This window comes from Schistocerca nitens, chromosome 5 (genome assembly GCF_023898315.1).
Source record: "Schistocerca nitens isolate TAMUIC-IGC-003100 chromosome 5, iqSchNite1.1, whole genome shotgun sequence".
In the NCBI taxonomy this organism is placed as follows: domain Eukaryota; kingdom Metazoa; phylum Arthropoda; class Insecta; order Orthoptera; family Acrididae; genus Schistocerca; species Schistocerca nitens.
Window position 1 is genome coordinate 247,604,073 of NC_064618.1, and position 16,366 is coordinate 247,620,438.

At 44.9% G+C, this 16,366-nt stretch overlaps 1 protein-coding gene across 1 annotated transcript in view; it reads left to right on the plus strand.

Annotated features, from left to right (window-relative positions):
• LOC126259198 (semaphorin-5A) overlaps positions 1-16,366 on the plus strand; it is a 686,291-nt gene that overhangs the window by 161,482 nt on the left and 508,443 nt on the right. The gene's annotated exons all lie outside the window — the stretch shown is intronic.

Genomic DNA, 16,366 nt, shown 5'->3' on the forward strand with positions numbered 1-16,366 from the left:
CTTTCCTGGAGATTCTTGCCGATCTTCTCCAGAAGTCCATCTCTAGAGCTTGTAATTTTTTAATGTGCTTCATATTAACTGTCTAGGTCTCCGTTCCATACAGAACCACACTCTCTAATATGGATTTCTATATTAATTTTTTAGTTCTGCTCATTACATTCCTGATCCATAAGACTGAGTTAAGCATCCCAATGACCCTCCGTCCGCTACTAATTCTTTTATTGATTTCTGACTCTGATTTTCCCTCGATTTCTAAAATGTATCCCAAATAACAGAAAGTGTTTATCTTTTTGATTTTCTTTCCTTCAATGTATAGCTCATCTGAATCATTAGTCAAGTATTCTGTTTTTTGGTAATTAATCTTCAAACCCCAAGTTTTGTATGCTACTGCTAGTTGATTGCACACATAGTTAGCATCCTCTCCATCTTGTGCTACGACTACTTGATCATCAGCAAACAATAATTGATGTAGGTAAACTCCATCTCTTATTTCTAATCCCATAGTATTGCATTTACGAGACCGTGTTCTAAGGCTAATATCTATATAGATTTTAAATAATGATAGTGACATGGGACAGCCCTGTAAAAGGCCTTTGCTTGTTCTAAATTTCTGTGAAAGTTTATTACCAACTTTCACTTGGCAAATGTTATCTTTATACATCTGTTGTATTATTTTAATCAAGGAAGGGTTTATGTTTGCCATATGTAGTACTCTCCATAGTAGTTTTCTTGGAACAGTATCATACGCTTTTTTCTAGATCTATGAAAATTAATCCAATATTTTTTGATTTTTCCCTATGTTTCTCCAAAATCTGTCGTAATGTGAAAATATGGTCTATACATGATCTCCCAGCCGTGAATCCACGTTGTTCTTCTTGGGTACTTAAATTTTTTCCAGTTTGTTTTTAATTACTTTCGCAAAAATTCTCAGTAATGTGTTTGTAACACAAATTCCTCGATAGTTTGAACAAATTTTGCGATCCCCTTTCTTAAATATTGTATTAATGTAACCTAGCTTTATCTCGTTGGGTATTGAATCTCCATGTATCATTTTGTTGAAGAGCTGTGTTATCACTTTCACAATTTTGTCACCACCATATTTCAGACAAGAATAAAGATATAAAAAAAAATGTCAAAGTTAGGTGAGCATCGAATTACGTTTTTTTTTTTTTTTTTTTGGGGGGGGGGGGGGGGGGGGGAAAGCGGCGTTCTGTTACGGAGGTGAATGACTGAAGTGTTATACATTTCTTTTTATTTCAAGCAAAAAAACAATGACAACAGTCATCGGTTTCCACCATTTTCAGGTTCTACACATCACAGTTCCATTTATGGCCGAAATCGGTTATAATGTAAGTGAGTCTAAAATAGAAGGAAATATAAAATTCCATTCTTTCCTAAATACAGGAATTATTCATTTGTCCAGGCCATAGGCAAAAACTTATCTCTACCGGAATGTTTCTTAGGCAAACAACTTTTCTCGTAGTCGTCAGCACAATCGTGTCAAACTGCGTTACACCCCTGGGCCCAAGAAATTTTTGTATCCCCCAAATATTTCAGCAAATATTCAAAATAGGTAAAAACAAAAAGTAAAAGTATGAAATCACGTAAGAAATATTGTGTGTTCCTCTGTGTAGGAGCCAGTTTGTCAGTTCTGTGCGATCTGTATTCCCTCGTTTCAGGACCCCATGGACGGTAAAACTTTCATACATCCAATTACTCTGTGATCAAGGGGCTCCAAGTGACGGTAAATTTGTAGTGTAACTATTACAGGCCTTCTAATAACTTGAAGGCGAGCTGAAATGTGACCCTCATCTAGAGTATGAACCCGATAATCTCGTTCTGAAAAACTGTCAGTTGAATGGAATGGATTATGATTTGAAAAGAGGTTTATGTAATTAACATAAACAAAAGTACGAAGTCTACAAAGAACATTTGTCTAAACCAAGACACTAAATTTTAATATATACATATTGAAACCTCAGAATACCTTGTCAAATTTTAATTCCCTTTTACGTAAACGGATTAAATGAGAAGTACATTTAGTAACAAGCCTATTCGTGGAACTAAGAGCTACTCTAAGGGTAAAACAATCCTTAAGTTTTAAGATATTGTTCAGTGTTACAGTGTTTATCGTTTTCTATATATAAAAAAAAAGCTGGACAATGTTCTCTTCAGTGAGGCAGAAATCACAATTGGTAGAGGGTATTAATTTTAACAAATGTCTCATTTTATTAGTATTCACGTGACCTGCCGTTGGTCTGTTATTTATAACAGTTTCCTTTCTCGTGAGCGCCAAGTTGAGAAGCCAAGGGTGGCGTAGAGTTTATTCCTGAATCGCCAAATGCCATATGCCTTTATTACTATGGTCCATGTCCCCTAACATAGTCCGCTCCGTTATTGCTTGCAGGTTTATGTTCTTAACGGATATACAGCGGCATATCGGCTGCATATTTATACACTGCGCGACAAAACAAAAGGATCCGTTTTTCGAAACCGCGTAATTGTCCCCCATTCCGACGCATGTCCGAAATTTGGCTAGAAAAGGCCCACGACCAGCCTCTGTAATGGTGCAAAAAACATGGCACCCTGTGACGTCACTCTGGGACTCGCTGACGCCAAAACAGCAAGATTTCGACACATGCAAAAATAAAGACCAGAGCGAAGAAGTTCATTTGAGCTGTAGGGTGAATTAAAGACGTTCATTGTCACCACAACTCCGCCCAATCCCTCTATGCACGTGTCACACGATGGGAAGGTCGCCACACCCCTTCTTACCCACATTTCACCCCTTCCTTCAAAGCATCTGCGGTGGTGGTCAGAACCGCGACACTCAGCGTTGAAATCACGTGGTTTTCCTACGGGTGCCCGAGGAAAACATTCAGGGACTCCCGTCGCTCGGAATCGACACGAAAAGGCCTCAGGGGGTGACATAAAGGAGCTCAATGAAAGCACCCGTTTCCTGGGACGTTGATTTCCACAGATTTCGCGATCGAAAACTACAGTTCGTAGTGCGATAAGCAACAGGACCACGTTCTTGACACCGTTCGACACTGCCACCGCCCCCCTGGGCCGTTTCTATCCTTCTCTAATGACATCGTTGCAACGCTATACGTCGCGATGTGACCCCTCTGGAGTGCAGGCGGTAACGCAGTTGTTGCTCTGCTGTACAGCTTGGAGTCATTAGCGACTGTTAAAAACCATTCGACGAAATCTGAACGTGATGGGAAGCCCTATGCAGCAAAGGGTTCATATTATTTTTCATCCCACCTTTTTCGCGCTCTCCTATGGCGTTATCACGGCGGTGGGGGGGGGGGGGGGGGGATGTACAGCAATGACATCTGCGTGAATAAACCGGCAAAGGGTCCCCTCTTAAGGATCCCCGCCCCCAGTTTGGCAACGCCTTCGGTGCCACCCTAGCACCTTAGCTGAGCACTTTACATCTGTTTACTATCGAAAACAGTCTTGATCACAAATTATTTATTCCTGTGACCAATGAGCAAGAACCTACCTCTGGTGGTAAATTTAGTAGTGATTTACCAGCAGAAGGAGGTCTTGCTCATTGGGCTGAAGATGATCACAGTTGTGTTCGAAACCGGTCACCGGAACAAATAATTTGTGATCAAGACTGTATTTGATAGTAAATATTTGTGATAACACTGGTAGCGCGGGATTAGCCGAGCGGTCTGGAGCGCTGCAGTCATGGACTGCGCGGCTGGTCCTGGCGGAGGTTCGAGTCCTCCCTCGGGCATGGGTGTGTGTGTTTGTCCTTAGGATAATTTAGGTTAAGTAGTGTGTAAGCTTAGGGACTGATGACCTTAGCAGTTAAGTCCCATAAGATATCACACACATTTGAACTTTTTTTTTTTTTTTTTTTTTTTTTTTGGGTAACACTGCTCACTGGCTGCTCCCACAATGTATTCAAAAGTAATTAACTTTACATATGTACCTGTAAGACACTTCGATACACATTCTGCCTTGTGGTTGATCTAGCGCCTGAAGGCGGGGAAACACCATCTCAGGTGTTTCGAAGGGTTGCCTAATCTTCGACCGCGTAATGTGTGTGTGTATGTGGGAACCAACGTCCCAAGAGAAGGGGTGATTTAATTTATGATACCCCCTTAAGTGTCTTCATGCTTCTCACCCCCCCCCCCCCCCCCGCCCCCGCCCTCCCCATCTTTCCAAAAACCACGTCATTTCAACACTGGTAATAGCGCTTCTCCGGACCCGCGGGCATGGCTGTGTGTGATGTCCTTAGGTTAGTTAGGTTTAAGTAGCTCTAAGTCTAGGGGACTGATGACCTCACATGTTAAGTCCCATAGTTCTCAGACGCATTTGAACTATATGATCGCGCTTCAGACCTCCATCAAAAATGGTCAAATGGCTCTGAGCACTATGGGACTTAACTTCTGAGGTCATCAGTCCTCTAGAACTTAGAACTACTTAAACCTAACTAGCCTAAGGACATCACACACATCCATGCCCGAGGCAGGAGTCGAACCTGAGACAGCAGCGGTCGCGAGGTTCCAGACTGTAGCGCCTAGAACCGCTCGGCAAGCCCGGCCGGCGAAAAACTGATCCTTCAGTTTTGTTGTGCGGTGTAGTTTGCTTTTAAAGAAAGTTCAATTCTTGAAGATTATCATCACATCTAGATTTCGGTGGCCTCCAGCCGATTTTTCAGTTCGTTTTGTAATTGGGTTTATGTTGGTAATAATATATGAGAATGTCATTTTTCGCCGGTGGGCACCTCGGAATGTACCGGCTTGGTGACACGTACTAGCCGTTATGTCTGAGGTCACGGCCGCCATTCCCATTCCCTTTGAGCGGCAGCCTCCGCCTCACGACAGCTGCGAGTTACGCCCCGTGGAACGTCCGCCAGCAGCGGCCGGGCCCGAAGCCGGCCCACATTCGGCCGTTGCGCGGCGAGTTACGGCGGCTCCCGCCGCGTTACCGCCTGTCAGCGCCGCCGCCCTAAACACGTCCCGGCTCACTGCAGACCAACACCTGTGCAGGCCTCGGTCATTCCATTCCGCTGGATGTAGCAGGCGCTGCTCACGCACGACGCTTCACAGTCTCACCTCCCGGATATACTCCTTATTCCGTATAACTTAATGTTGTTCACGGGTTACAGTCCTTCCTTCTTGGTAGCAGATTCGTACACCTCATTCGCTCTGCCGTAACCAACCTAACGGCTACCTGCGCGTCACGAAATGCCCCAACTGCTCGTGTCTTCCTTCCGATTTTATTTTTTCCTATCTCGATTCAACTGCTCAGTTATTTTCACGTATATCGCACGTGGGTAGAAGCGAACTCGTGAAACGTCATCTTCTGTCTGGTGTGCTGTAAAAGTATCTATGCAGCATATAAGCTCACGGAACGAAATATTAGACACTTCCTTAAAAGAACCGGCTGGGCGCTTTGGAGCTTAACAGCTCGTGCATCCGAGTGGCTGACAGGAATAATATACAGAAGAATGGAAAATTGGGAATCTGTTACATAATGATCAGAATGGCTTCAGGAAAGGTAAAGGAGCAAAGAGGCAGTTCTGACGTTGCCGTTGATAATGGAAGAAAAATTAGGATACGTGCGTAGGTAGGATTTACCGACAATATAAAATGGTACATGATGTTCCAAATTCTGCGGAAAAGTAGAGGTAAGCTTTACGGAAAGACGGGTGATGTGCAATATGTTCAAGAAACAAGAGGGAACAGTAGTAGTGACAGACCAAGAACGAAGTTCTCCGATTCAAAATGATGCAAATCATGAATTTAGTTTTTCGTCTCCACTGTTCAATCTTTACATCGAAGAAGTAATGAGGGAAATTGAAGAAAGGTGAAAGGGTGTCAATGATAAGATTCGCTGGTGACATTGCTATCCTCACTGACAGTGAATAAGAATTACAGGATGTTTCACAAGCTGCGACATCGTCGCGAAAAAAGAGTGACCCGTATATGTAATAAGTTTCCTTTAATTTACGCCTATGGTCACAAACTTTTTGTTAACAGATTACCGGTTTCGGTCTTTAATGACCATCATCAGATCTGTTTCATTTGTTTAGTGCTTTGTTTTTATGAAACAGATCTGATGATGGTCATTAAAGACCGAAACCGGTAATCTGTTAACAAAAAGTTTGTGACCATAGGCGTAAATTAAAGGAAACTAATTACAGGGTCTGTTAAATGGAGTGATTGCTCTAATGAGTACAGAACATGGACTGAGAGTAAATCTAAGAAAGACGAAACTAATGAGAAGTAGCAGAAATGAGAACAGCAACAAACTTAACGTTATAATTGGAGGTCACAAAAAGTAGATGAAGTGAAGGACTTCTGCTACATATATAGTAAAATAACGCATGACGGGCAGAGTAAGGAGGACATAAGAAGCAGACTAGCATTAGCAAAAGGGTCATTCCTGGCCAAGAGAAGTCTACTAGTATCAAACATAGGTCGTAATTTGAGGAAGAAATTTTCGAGAATATATGCTTGGAGCACAGTTGTTTACCAGAGATACAAGAGCAGTCGGTAAACCGAAACAGAAGCGAGTGGGAGCATTTGAGATGTGAAGTTACAGAAGTATGTTGAAAATTAGGTGGACTGATAGGGTAAGGAATGAGGATCTTCTCCGCAGAATCGACGAGGAAACGAATATATGCAAAATACTAAGAAGAGACAGGATGAAAGGACATCTGTTAGAACATCAGGAAATAGCATCCATGGTACCTGTAGAGGAAGACAGAGTCTGGGATACATCCAGCAAATAGTTGAGGAATTCTGATTGCAATTGCTACTCTCAGATGAAAAGGTAGGCACGCGAGAAGAATTCGTGGCGGGCCTCATCAAACCGGTAATAAGACTAAAAAAAAAAAAAGAGAGAGAGAGAGAGAGAGATTTTAGAGAGAGAGATGATGGAGAGTTCGACCAGGCGATTACGTGACTCTCCAGTGCTGACATAAACCATGGCTGTAAAGTGCGGTGCATAGGGGTTGGACAAAAATATAGAGACACCGCGAGAAATGCATAGCTGAACGTAAGTGCAGATGACAGCCAAGTGTGCAGGTGGCGCTATTATATTTGGCCACGAACAGCACCTGGTCACCTGTGCAATGCCCTCAATGCGTTGCGAGTGTAAGTCGTGGTAAGAACAGTTCACTGTGTAGATTAGAGCGCATTATGTCGGAGCTAAATGAATTCGAAAGTCGGCGAATTTTTGATGCTCGTATTGTGGGTACTTCCGTAATCAAGCGAACCAAAACGTTTGGTGTTGCGAGAGGCACCGTGCCGGAGACATACATCGCATACAGAGGGAAAGCGGAGAAACATCAACTGCCAAGTCACAACGCAGACGAAAGTGTGCGTTGAGTGATCGTGATGGACAGTCATTGAAGAGGGTTGTAACGAAAACTAAGAGGACGACGTTTGCTAAAGTCACTGCAGAACTGAATGTCACACGCGCAAAGTCTATTAGCACCAAAACAACGCGAAGGGATCTGCAGGGCGACCTGGAAATCCAAAACCACTCATCACTGATAAAAATGCCCGTAACGGGAAAACCTAGCGCCGAAGCCATAAAAACTGGACTGTGAAGCAATGAGGAACGTCATTCGGTCGGAAGAGTTGTCTTTCATGCGGTTTCCAACTTCTGGCCGAGTTTACGTCCCAAGGGTGACCCATGGCAAGTGTTCGGTGATGATTTGGGCAGCCAGTTTTTGGTATTCCATGGAGCCTACGATTACTCTTCGAGGTCGCATTAGTGCCAAGGGTTACGTGACAATTTTGTGTGACCAGGGCCATGACATGGTACAATGTTCACCATTGGTGATGTTTTGTTCCAATGCGACAAAGCCCACGTTCACACAGCTCGCTTCGTCCAGGACTGGTATTATGGACATGAGCATGAATTGTCTTACCTTTACTGGCCACCACGTACCGAACGAAAATCACGAAGGCCACTCCAATGGAGATTTGCAGTTGAATACCTCGCAAGAGGCCATTTTTATGTCTGTTGTGCTTAGGTCCATTTCAAAAATTTAGCTCTGACTACACTATTGTGTACGGCACGAAATCAGTGCTAGAAAACTATGGAAATAACATACTACGACCTGAAGAGGTTTTCCGTTTGCATATGGAATCAAAATAAGGAAAAAGCATGTCACATCAATTAAACGACTGCACACTATTGCAGCTACAAATAACGTGTAGTGAACGTGTGGCGTCAAATTAAAAAAGTAGATCTTGCGTCGGGGAAAGGTTGGTTGCCTGATTTGTGGGGAGGGGACCAATCAGCGAGGTCATCGGATTGAGAGAGGATGGGGAAGGAAGAAGGGCGTGACCTTTCAAAGGTACCATGCCGGCATTTGCCTGAAGCGATTTAAGGGAATCACGGAAAACTCAAACCTTGATGGCCGGTCGCGGGTTTGTGCCGTCGTCCGCCCAAATGCGAGTCCAGCGTGCTAACCACAGCGCCATCTCGCTGAGTATCGGGAAAATAATTCTTGGAATTTGTATCTTATCTTCTACTGAACTCGTTTTACGATACATGTGACTGACACTTGTTCTAGAATATTATTCGTGTCATTTCGGACTGAAAAATATACAGTTAATGAATTGGTAGTTCAGTTTATTAACACGACACGAAGTTTCTCCTTCAAAAGACGGTGAAACAATTTCAAATATGACTCGAATTACGTTTAACAATCCTGATGACCTTTGCAAATGGCATAATTATTAGACGGTAAGAAAAAGTACGCGTAAAAAGCAAGGGAAAAACGAGGATTCGAATAATACGAATAACAGTGCCAAATGTAGCCCTCCCTACACAGACAATCATCTTTAAGTGTGTAGATGGAAACTCAGGACACGAAAGCTCTCATAAATAATGGTTCCGATGTGTTTTATCATGCGGACGAAAAAATATTGAATATTGCAGGACATCCTCACAAGCGACTTCTAATCAAGCTGCGGGCCTATGGGGTATCGTCTCAGTTGTGCGACTGGATTCGTGATTTCCTGTCAGGAAGGTCGCAGTTTGTAGTATTAGACGGCAAATCATCGAGTAAAACTGAAGTGATATCAGGTGTTCCCCAGGGAAGCGTCCTGGGACCTCTGCTGTTCCTGATCTATATAAATGACGTGGATGACAATCTGAGCGGTTCTCTCAGGTTGTTCGCAGATGATGCTGTAATTTACCGTCTAGTAAGGTCATCCGAAGACCAGTATCAGTTGCAAAGCGATTTAGAAAAGATTGCTGTGTGGTGTGGCAGGTGGCAGTTGAGGCTAAATAACGAAAAGTGTGAGGTGATCCACATGAGTTCCAAAAGAAATCCGTTGGAATTCGATTACTCGATAAATAGTACAATTCTCAAGGCTGTCAATTCAACTAAGTACCTGGGTGTTAAAATTACGAACAACTTCAGTTGGAAAGACCACATAGATAATATTGTGGGGAAGGCGATCCAAAGGTTGCGTTTCATTGGCAGGACACTTAGAAGATGCAACAAGTCCACTAAAGAGACATCTTACACTACACTCGTTCGTCCTCTGTTAGAATATTGCTGCGCGGTGTGGGATCCTTACCAGATAGGACTGACGGAGGACATCGAAAGGGTGCAAAAAAGGGCAGCTCGTTTTGTATTATCACGTAATAGGGGAGAGCGTGTGGCAGATATGATACGCGAGTTGGGATGGAAGTCATTAAAGGAGTTACAGTTTTGATGGCCGTCATTGTAGAATCGGACTGAATGATGACAGTGGTACACATACCGATACAGTATGCGAACCAGTTAGAAAGAAATGACATTGACGTTGTTTTAGTCATATTAGGCAAGCCCGTCCAAAGCCGGCACGATTCAGTGTATCCCTAAGTGGCACGATTCAGACTGTCCGTAATTCTCTGGGTCATCAGTGACGAAACACACCTCCCTCTTCTCTTTCAGATAGGTCATCAGCTATCCTGAAGATTCTGAATTACATTCCGCCCACACAGGAAGTATATTTGACCTCACTGGAAACCAGATCCGGCGCAGCCAGACAAAAGGAGTGCTCGCGTTACCCGCTCCTAAATAAGGGCCTGGTAATAGCTGACATAAAGACGCGACCGGACTGCGTATTAATTACACTGCTCTGCCGGCCATCTTAGCAGGGCGCAGTCGTTATCTCCGCTGCAGATACAAATAAGCTAACCCGCTCCTCGTACCGTGGCACACCTGGAATGCGTCCTCAAGTACCACAGCGGCGCCGTGTGCGCTGCCCGAGAGCGGCCAGTGGCGCCGTCTACGTGTGCGTCCTCGGGCCTTAATGGGGCGCCCAGATAAGCATCGCTCCGGCAAAGGCGTCCCGTCCACACGCGATACGGCCCTCTTCCAATATCATTAGTGCCGCATCGGAAACCCGTTTGGCGTCGTTCCGGAATTGGCTATTTGCCTTTATTGCCCAACTACTCGAAATCATTAGACTTAATGGCACCGGGAACGATTGTTGAGCGCTCTGCTCGGCGGGAGGTCACAGATTGGCATGAGTAATGCGACGCCGGCCCGCGTTTAAAGCACCGTCCCTCTTAGCGATCTGTACCACTGGCGTGCCAGCCGGGCAGCTGGCGCCAGTTCCGCCTCTCCTACCTCACTGCAGCTACAGTCGCTGCGTCGTGTGGTCAAAAGTATCCGGAACTCCACGTGTAATGCGGAAGTGACGACTAGATGTCAAGCGAGGCAGACCTGCCGGTATAACAGAAGGAGGAGGGGGTGGGGGGTGGGGGGGGGGTACAGAAGCGGTAACAGCAGAATGAATCGCTCACCTCCGAACGTGGATGAGTCATTCATTGCATGTCAACTGAGTAACAGGCGCAAGTCAACTGTTGTTGAGTGTCAAGTGTAGACGGTAGGGAACAACCACAGGTAGACCACGGACAGTAAGAACTCATGAACTGACGGACAGAGGGTAACTGCAGAAAGATGGAATGAAGCCAGCGGAAGGAAACACTCGTGAGTTCCAAAGTGCTGCCAGCACTCCGATTGGCACAATGATTGTGCGCAGGGAGTTAAAAAGTATGGGGTACAATGGTCGAGCAACTCCTCGTAAGACACGCATTTCTGTCGTCAAGCCGGCCGGAGTGGCCGTGCGGTTCTAGGCGCTACAGTCTAGAACCGAGAGACCGTTACGGTCGCAGGTTCGAATCCTGCCTCGGGCATGGATGTGTGTGATGTCCTTAGGTTAGTTAGGTTTAAGTAGTTCTAAGTTTTAGGGGACTGATGACCTTAGAAGTTAAGTCCCATAGTGCTGAGAGCCATTTGAACAGCTGAACAGTTCGACAACACAATGTAATGGTTACAGCACGAATTACAGGAAAACGAAGCTAGGAACGCCGAAACCACAAGTGAAACGTCTGCTACCAAGAGAAAATGTTAAATGAAGACAGAATTGTGCAAGCACTAACAAATCGATGCAGTCCGTCTGACTTGCTAGTCAATCGGCCCTTTCTTTTAATATTTAGAAGAGATCTGGCTCTGAGCACTATGGGACTTAACATCTATGGTCATCAGTCCCCTAGAACTTAGAACTACTTAAACCTAACTAACCTAAGGACATCACACAACACCCAGTCATCACGAGGCAGAGAAAATCCCTGACCTCGCCGGGAATCGAACCCGGGAATCCGGGCGTGGGAAGCGAGAACGCTACCTCACGACCACGAGCTGCGGACTAGAAGAGATCTCTTCTTCACTGAATGTCTGGGCCACTCAATCATTACAAAAGAAAATATGGTATTTGGATGATACCGCGCAATTCGTTTTATTTGTTGAACTCGTTTTCGGCATCTTAGGGCCCCATAAGGTGACAACTGACTTAGATAAATGAGGTATAGAACTAATACAGATATTATTAAAATAAGCTGTCACCAGCCCGAAGGTTGGTTTGGACACCACAGTGCTTTACTAGACGTAGTGCTGTTGGAGATGGTAAGCCGTTGCCTTTTTCTGGCCCTTGGACTGACTTAATAAGCCTCAGTTCCAGGAAAAAGACAGAACGATGATGCAACTCTGTATTTTTATGCATTAACAAAGATCGCCAGAGGAGAAAGACGCGATAAGTGACACACAGAAATTCTGGGACTAGTTAGGGATCGTCCCCTTGACCTTTGGATTCAGTCTGGGGCTGAGGCACCAAAATACATGCGAATATATTATATGATACAGAAGTTATGACATATAAATATTTGGGGTCTTTAAGTTTTTGCATAAAACGTCTGGGGGCGATAGATGACGTCGCGGGCAACAACCTTTGTTAAAAACGAAATGTTTACTGACAGTTCCCGGCGACGCTAGCCGTCGTTTTGTACTGGTTATGCCCCTCAACGGCTGCGGGGCGCAACCGGTCTGCAGCGTGTGTATTCAATGTGCGTTTCGTATAATCCAGTCATCTGCTCTGTATGAAAGGGGATTGGCACAGCAAAATTACAGTTTCTCGTTAGCGTCTTAAGAAACTTTCTCCGGTTAGAGAGACTCATTCTTAAGATTTTCTCGTCAGTTCACTGAGGTAGGCAGTATGCAGCATACCTGGTTACTAAACCCTATTAGTTTGATCAAATCTCGTCTTCCTGGAGTAGGCGAATACTGAAAGATGCGTCACAGAACATTTTGTCTCTAGCAAGAGTTGTTGCCCGTGACGTGATCTGTCGCCCTTACATGTTTGATGCAAAGACTTTGAAACACCCTCTATAAAAAGTGCTTATCTGTTCAGACGTGAATCGCATGGATGGAAATGCCTTGTGGCTAGGGCCACCCGTCGGGTAGACCGTTCGCCTGGTGAAAGTCTATGGAGTTGACGCCACTTCGGCGACTTGCGTGTCGATGGGGATGAAATGATAAGGACAACACAACACCCAGTACCTGAGCGGAGAAAATCTCCGACCCATGCGGGAATCGAACCCGGGCCGTTAGGTAAGACATTCCGTCGCACTGACCACTCACCTACCAGGGGCGGACATCGCTTGGAGGAGCCAGTTTGATTGAGGGAAGAAGCAAACGGAAAACTTCAGCCAAGTATTGAGGTATGTAGGGTTGTTACAAGAAGAAAGAATCCAAGTTGGTAATGGTCTGTCCATGCTCAAGTCTATCACATGACAGTGTACTGAGAATTCTCGGAGGCACCGCACGTGCTTGCAGAATGGTGTCGCCTTAAGGTGAGCGCAGGACGTCGCCGGCCGATCTCCAGTGGCAGCTTGCCATTGTCTTATCCCCAGGCTACTGGATGTGAGGAAATGAGTCAGCCGTACTGAGGCGTTTCATCTGAGACGGGCTGAATGAGGCCGGGGCGTGAGGTATGGGGCCTCAGCTGAGGCGCCCCGGTCACGTAGCCGCGCCGGCCGGCAACCGGCACGTTCCCGCTTTTGCGCAACGCCCGCGGCCGTCCGCGAGGTCGCACCAGCCCAGCTGTGTGGCGGGCCAGCCAGCCAGCTAGCCGCCCGCCTGCCTCGCTCTCCCAGCTCACGGCACCTCGCAGCCCCACTGCAGTGCAGGGATCAGCCGATCACCTGCTCGCGCGACCGTCTCGCTCGGTGGGGATCTGCCCTCTATTTTAGCTGATGATGCGACGAGTGTCGCTAAGGTTTTAAAGTTTTGTGATGTATCCGGACTCTGGCCTAAACTTTTACGCTGGAGATTTTAGTGTAGCCGGCCGGAGTGGCCGAGCAGTTCTAGACGCCACAGTGTGGAGCCGCGCGACCGCTACGGTCGCAGGTTCGAATCCTGCCTCGGGCATGGATGTGTGTGATGTCCTTACATTAGTTAGGTTTAAGTAGCTCTAAGTTCTAGGGAACTGATGACCTCAGCAGTTAAGTTCCATAGCGCTCAGAGCCATTGAACCATTTTTTTGGAGATTTTAGTGTGTTGCAGAGTGGCCGGTAATATATCTCTTTAAAAAAAAGTGTAACTAATATATTTTAGAGGAAACACTCTCCCAGTAAATTTGTTTGTCCTTTGATTTATCCTGCTCTGTTACTGATTTTTAGTGAAGTTAGTTTTTACGTTTATCTTTCAAAAAAATACAAAAGAGATATAATAAGCAAAATAATGAATTTCGTAGGTTGCCAATTACGTATTATATCTGATTTTATCGAGCGCCAAGCTCCCTACAAATTACTATAAATGCAATAGCGTAGTATTACTCAGCTCCAGTTCACTGATCTGAAATTATTACTATCACAGAAAATAGACAAGTTTTAATAAAATTATTTCACTGGATTCCTTCAATTAATCTCACTGAATATTTTTACATAATTTCTTCCGCTCCGGCTATCAGACATTGTGCTGTGAAAAAATATTTTTTAATGTACCGCGTAATAGCGGCTAATTGTTAACAGTCAGAGATCACTGTTACTCGCTCCGCAGCAGCTGGAAACATGCTAAATAATTTTCATTAAATATTCTTTTCATAAGATAAATGTGGCGTAGGTTCTTGAAATAACACACGGAGATCACTTTATACTAATATATTCTTACTAGGACACAGTTTACACCATTAAACATTTGCAATTACGTTACGACAGAAACAAATGCTAGCGCAGCACAATAGCTTGCGTACCTTATTCCAGCTAACACCAGAACGAACAGAACTAAACAGACCAGACAGAAGAAAGAGCATTGCATTGTGTCTTATACTCTTACAAAGATAATAATACTTCCTTTAATTACTTCAACATTATAATCTCATACAATAAAAATAATGTCTTTTCTGCATCTATCGATCTATATTGTATATTTTTACAGTTTGTGTTGTTACCTTTTGCAAACATATCGATGTTTGCAGTTCATTTTGAGTCATATACTGTCATTTTTATTTATATTTCACCTCGAGAATGGTGAATATTGCAAAAGGGGCATTACACCGGCTCATCGCATTTTATTCTCGCGGTCAGCCAGCCACGTACATCTGCTTACTGTTTTAACTCCTTCTACTACTTTCCTCCTGTTTTTAATATTGGGATGATGCTCCGTTTCGTGCTTCCGTGAGGGTACACACGTGGTTTTCCGCATTGTCTTACTTTTAGTTACCGTGCTGTTTTATACTCTGTTTAGTGTCTTTTTCCGACACTCGGCTCAAACTGATTTCGTGCGGGTGCTGATGGCCTTGCCGTCGTGCGCCCGTCCCAAAATATCCATCCATCAACCCTGGGTCACACCGTGCAGAATTCTTGAAGATATTCCAAGCATTTATTTCCTTGAAAGAGAAAACTTTCTAACGACATATCAACACGGGTTTAGAAGGCATCGTCCCTGCGAACTCAGATTGCCCTTATCTTGCACCTGGAACTGCGGCCCATGGACGAAGGGAAATAGCTGTTTTGCTAGATTTTCGGCAAGCGTTTCACACAGTGCCCCACTGCATACTGTTACTGAAAGTCCGAGCTTGCGGAATAAGTTCTTAAATTCACTGAAGAGCCAAAGAAACTGGTACATCTGCCTAACATTGTGCAGGAACCCCATGAGCTTGTAGAAGCGCCGCAACACGACGTCGCAGGGACTCGACTAACGTCTGAACTACCGCTGCACGTTGTAAGGCATTCCAGATATGCTCAATAATGTTCTTGTCTGGGGAGTTTCGTGGACAGCGGAAGTATTTAAACTCAGTAGAGTGTTCCTGCAACCACACTGTAAGAATTCTGGATGTGTGGGGTGTCCCATAGTCCTGCTCCAAGTCCATCGGAATGCACAATGGACATGAATGGATGCAGGCGATCAGACAGGATGCTTACGTACGTGTCACGTGTCAGAGTCGTATCTAGACTTTTCAGTGGTCCCAAATCACTCCAACTGTACACGTACCACAAGATTACAGAGCTTCCACCAGCTTTAACAGTCCCCTGCTGACATGCAGGGTCCATAAATTCGTGAAGTTGCCTCCATATTCGTACACGTCCATCCGCGCGATACAATTTGAAAGACTGGGTGTTGTGTGATGTCCTTAGGTTAGTTAGGTTTAAGTAGTTCTAAGTTCTAGGGGACTGATGACCATAGATGTTAAGTCCCATAGTGCTCAGAGCCTTTTGAACCATTTTGAACAATTTGAAAAGAGACTCTTCCGACCAGGCAATATGTTTCCACTCATCAACAGTCCAGTGTTGGCGTTGGTGGGCCCAGGCGAGGCGTAAGGTTTTGTGTCGTGCAGTCATCAAGAGTACACGAGTGGGTCTTCGGCTCAGAAAGCCCATATCGATGATGTTCCGTTGAATGGTTCGCACTGTGATACTTGTTGATGGCCCAGCATTGAAATCTGCAGTAATTTGCGGAAGAGTTGCACATCTGTCGTCGTCGGCCCTGTTCTTGCAGGATCTTTCCCAGACGCGGCGGTGTCGGAGATTTGATGTTTTATCTGATTCA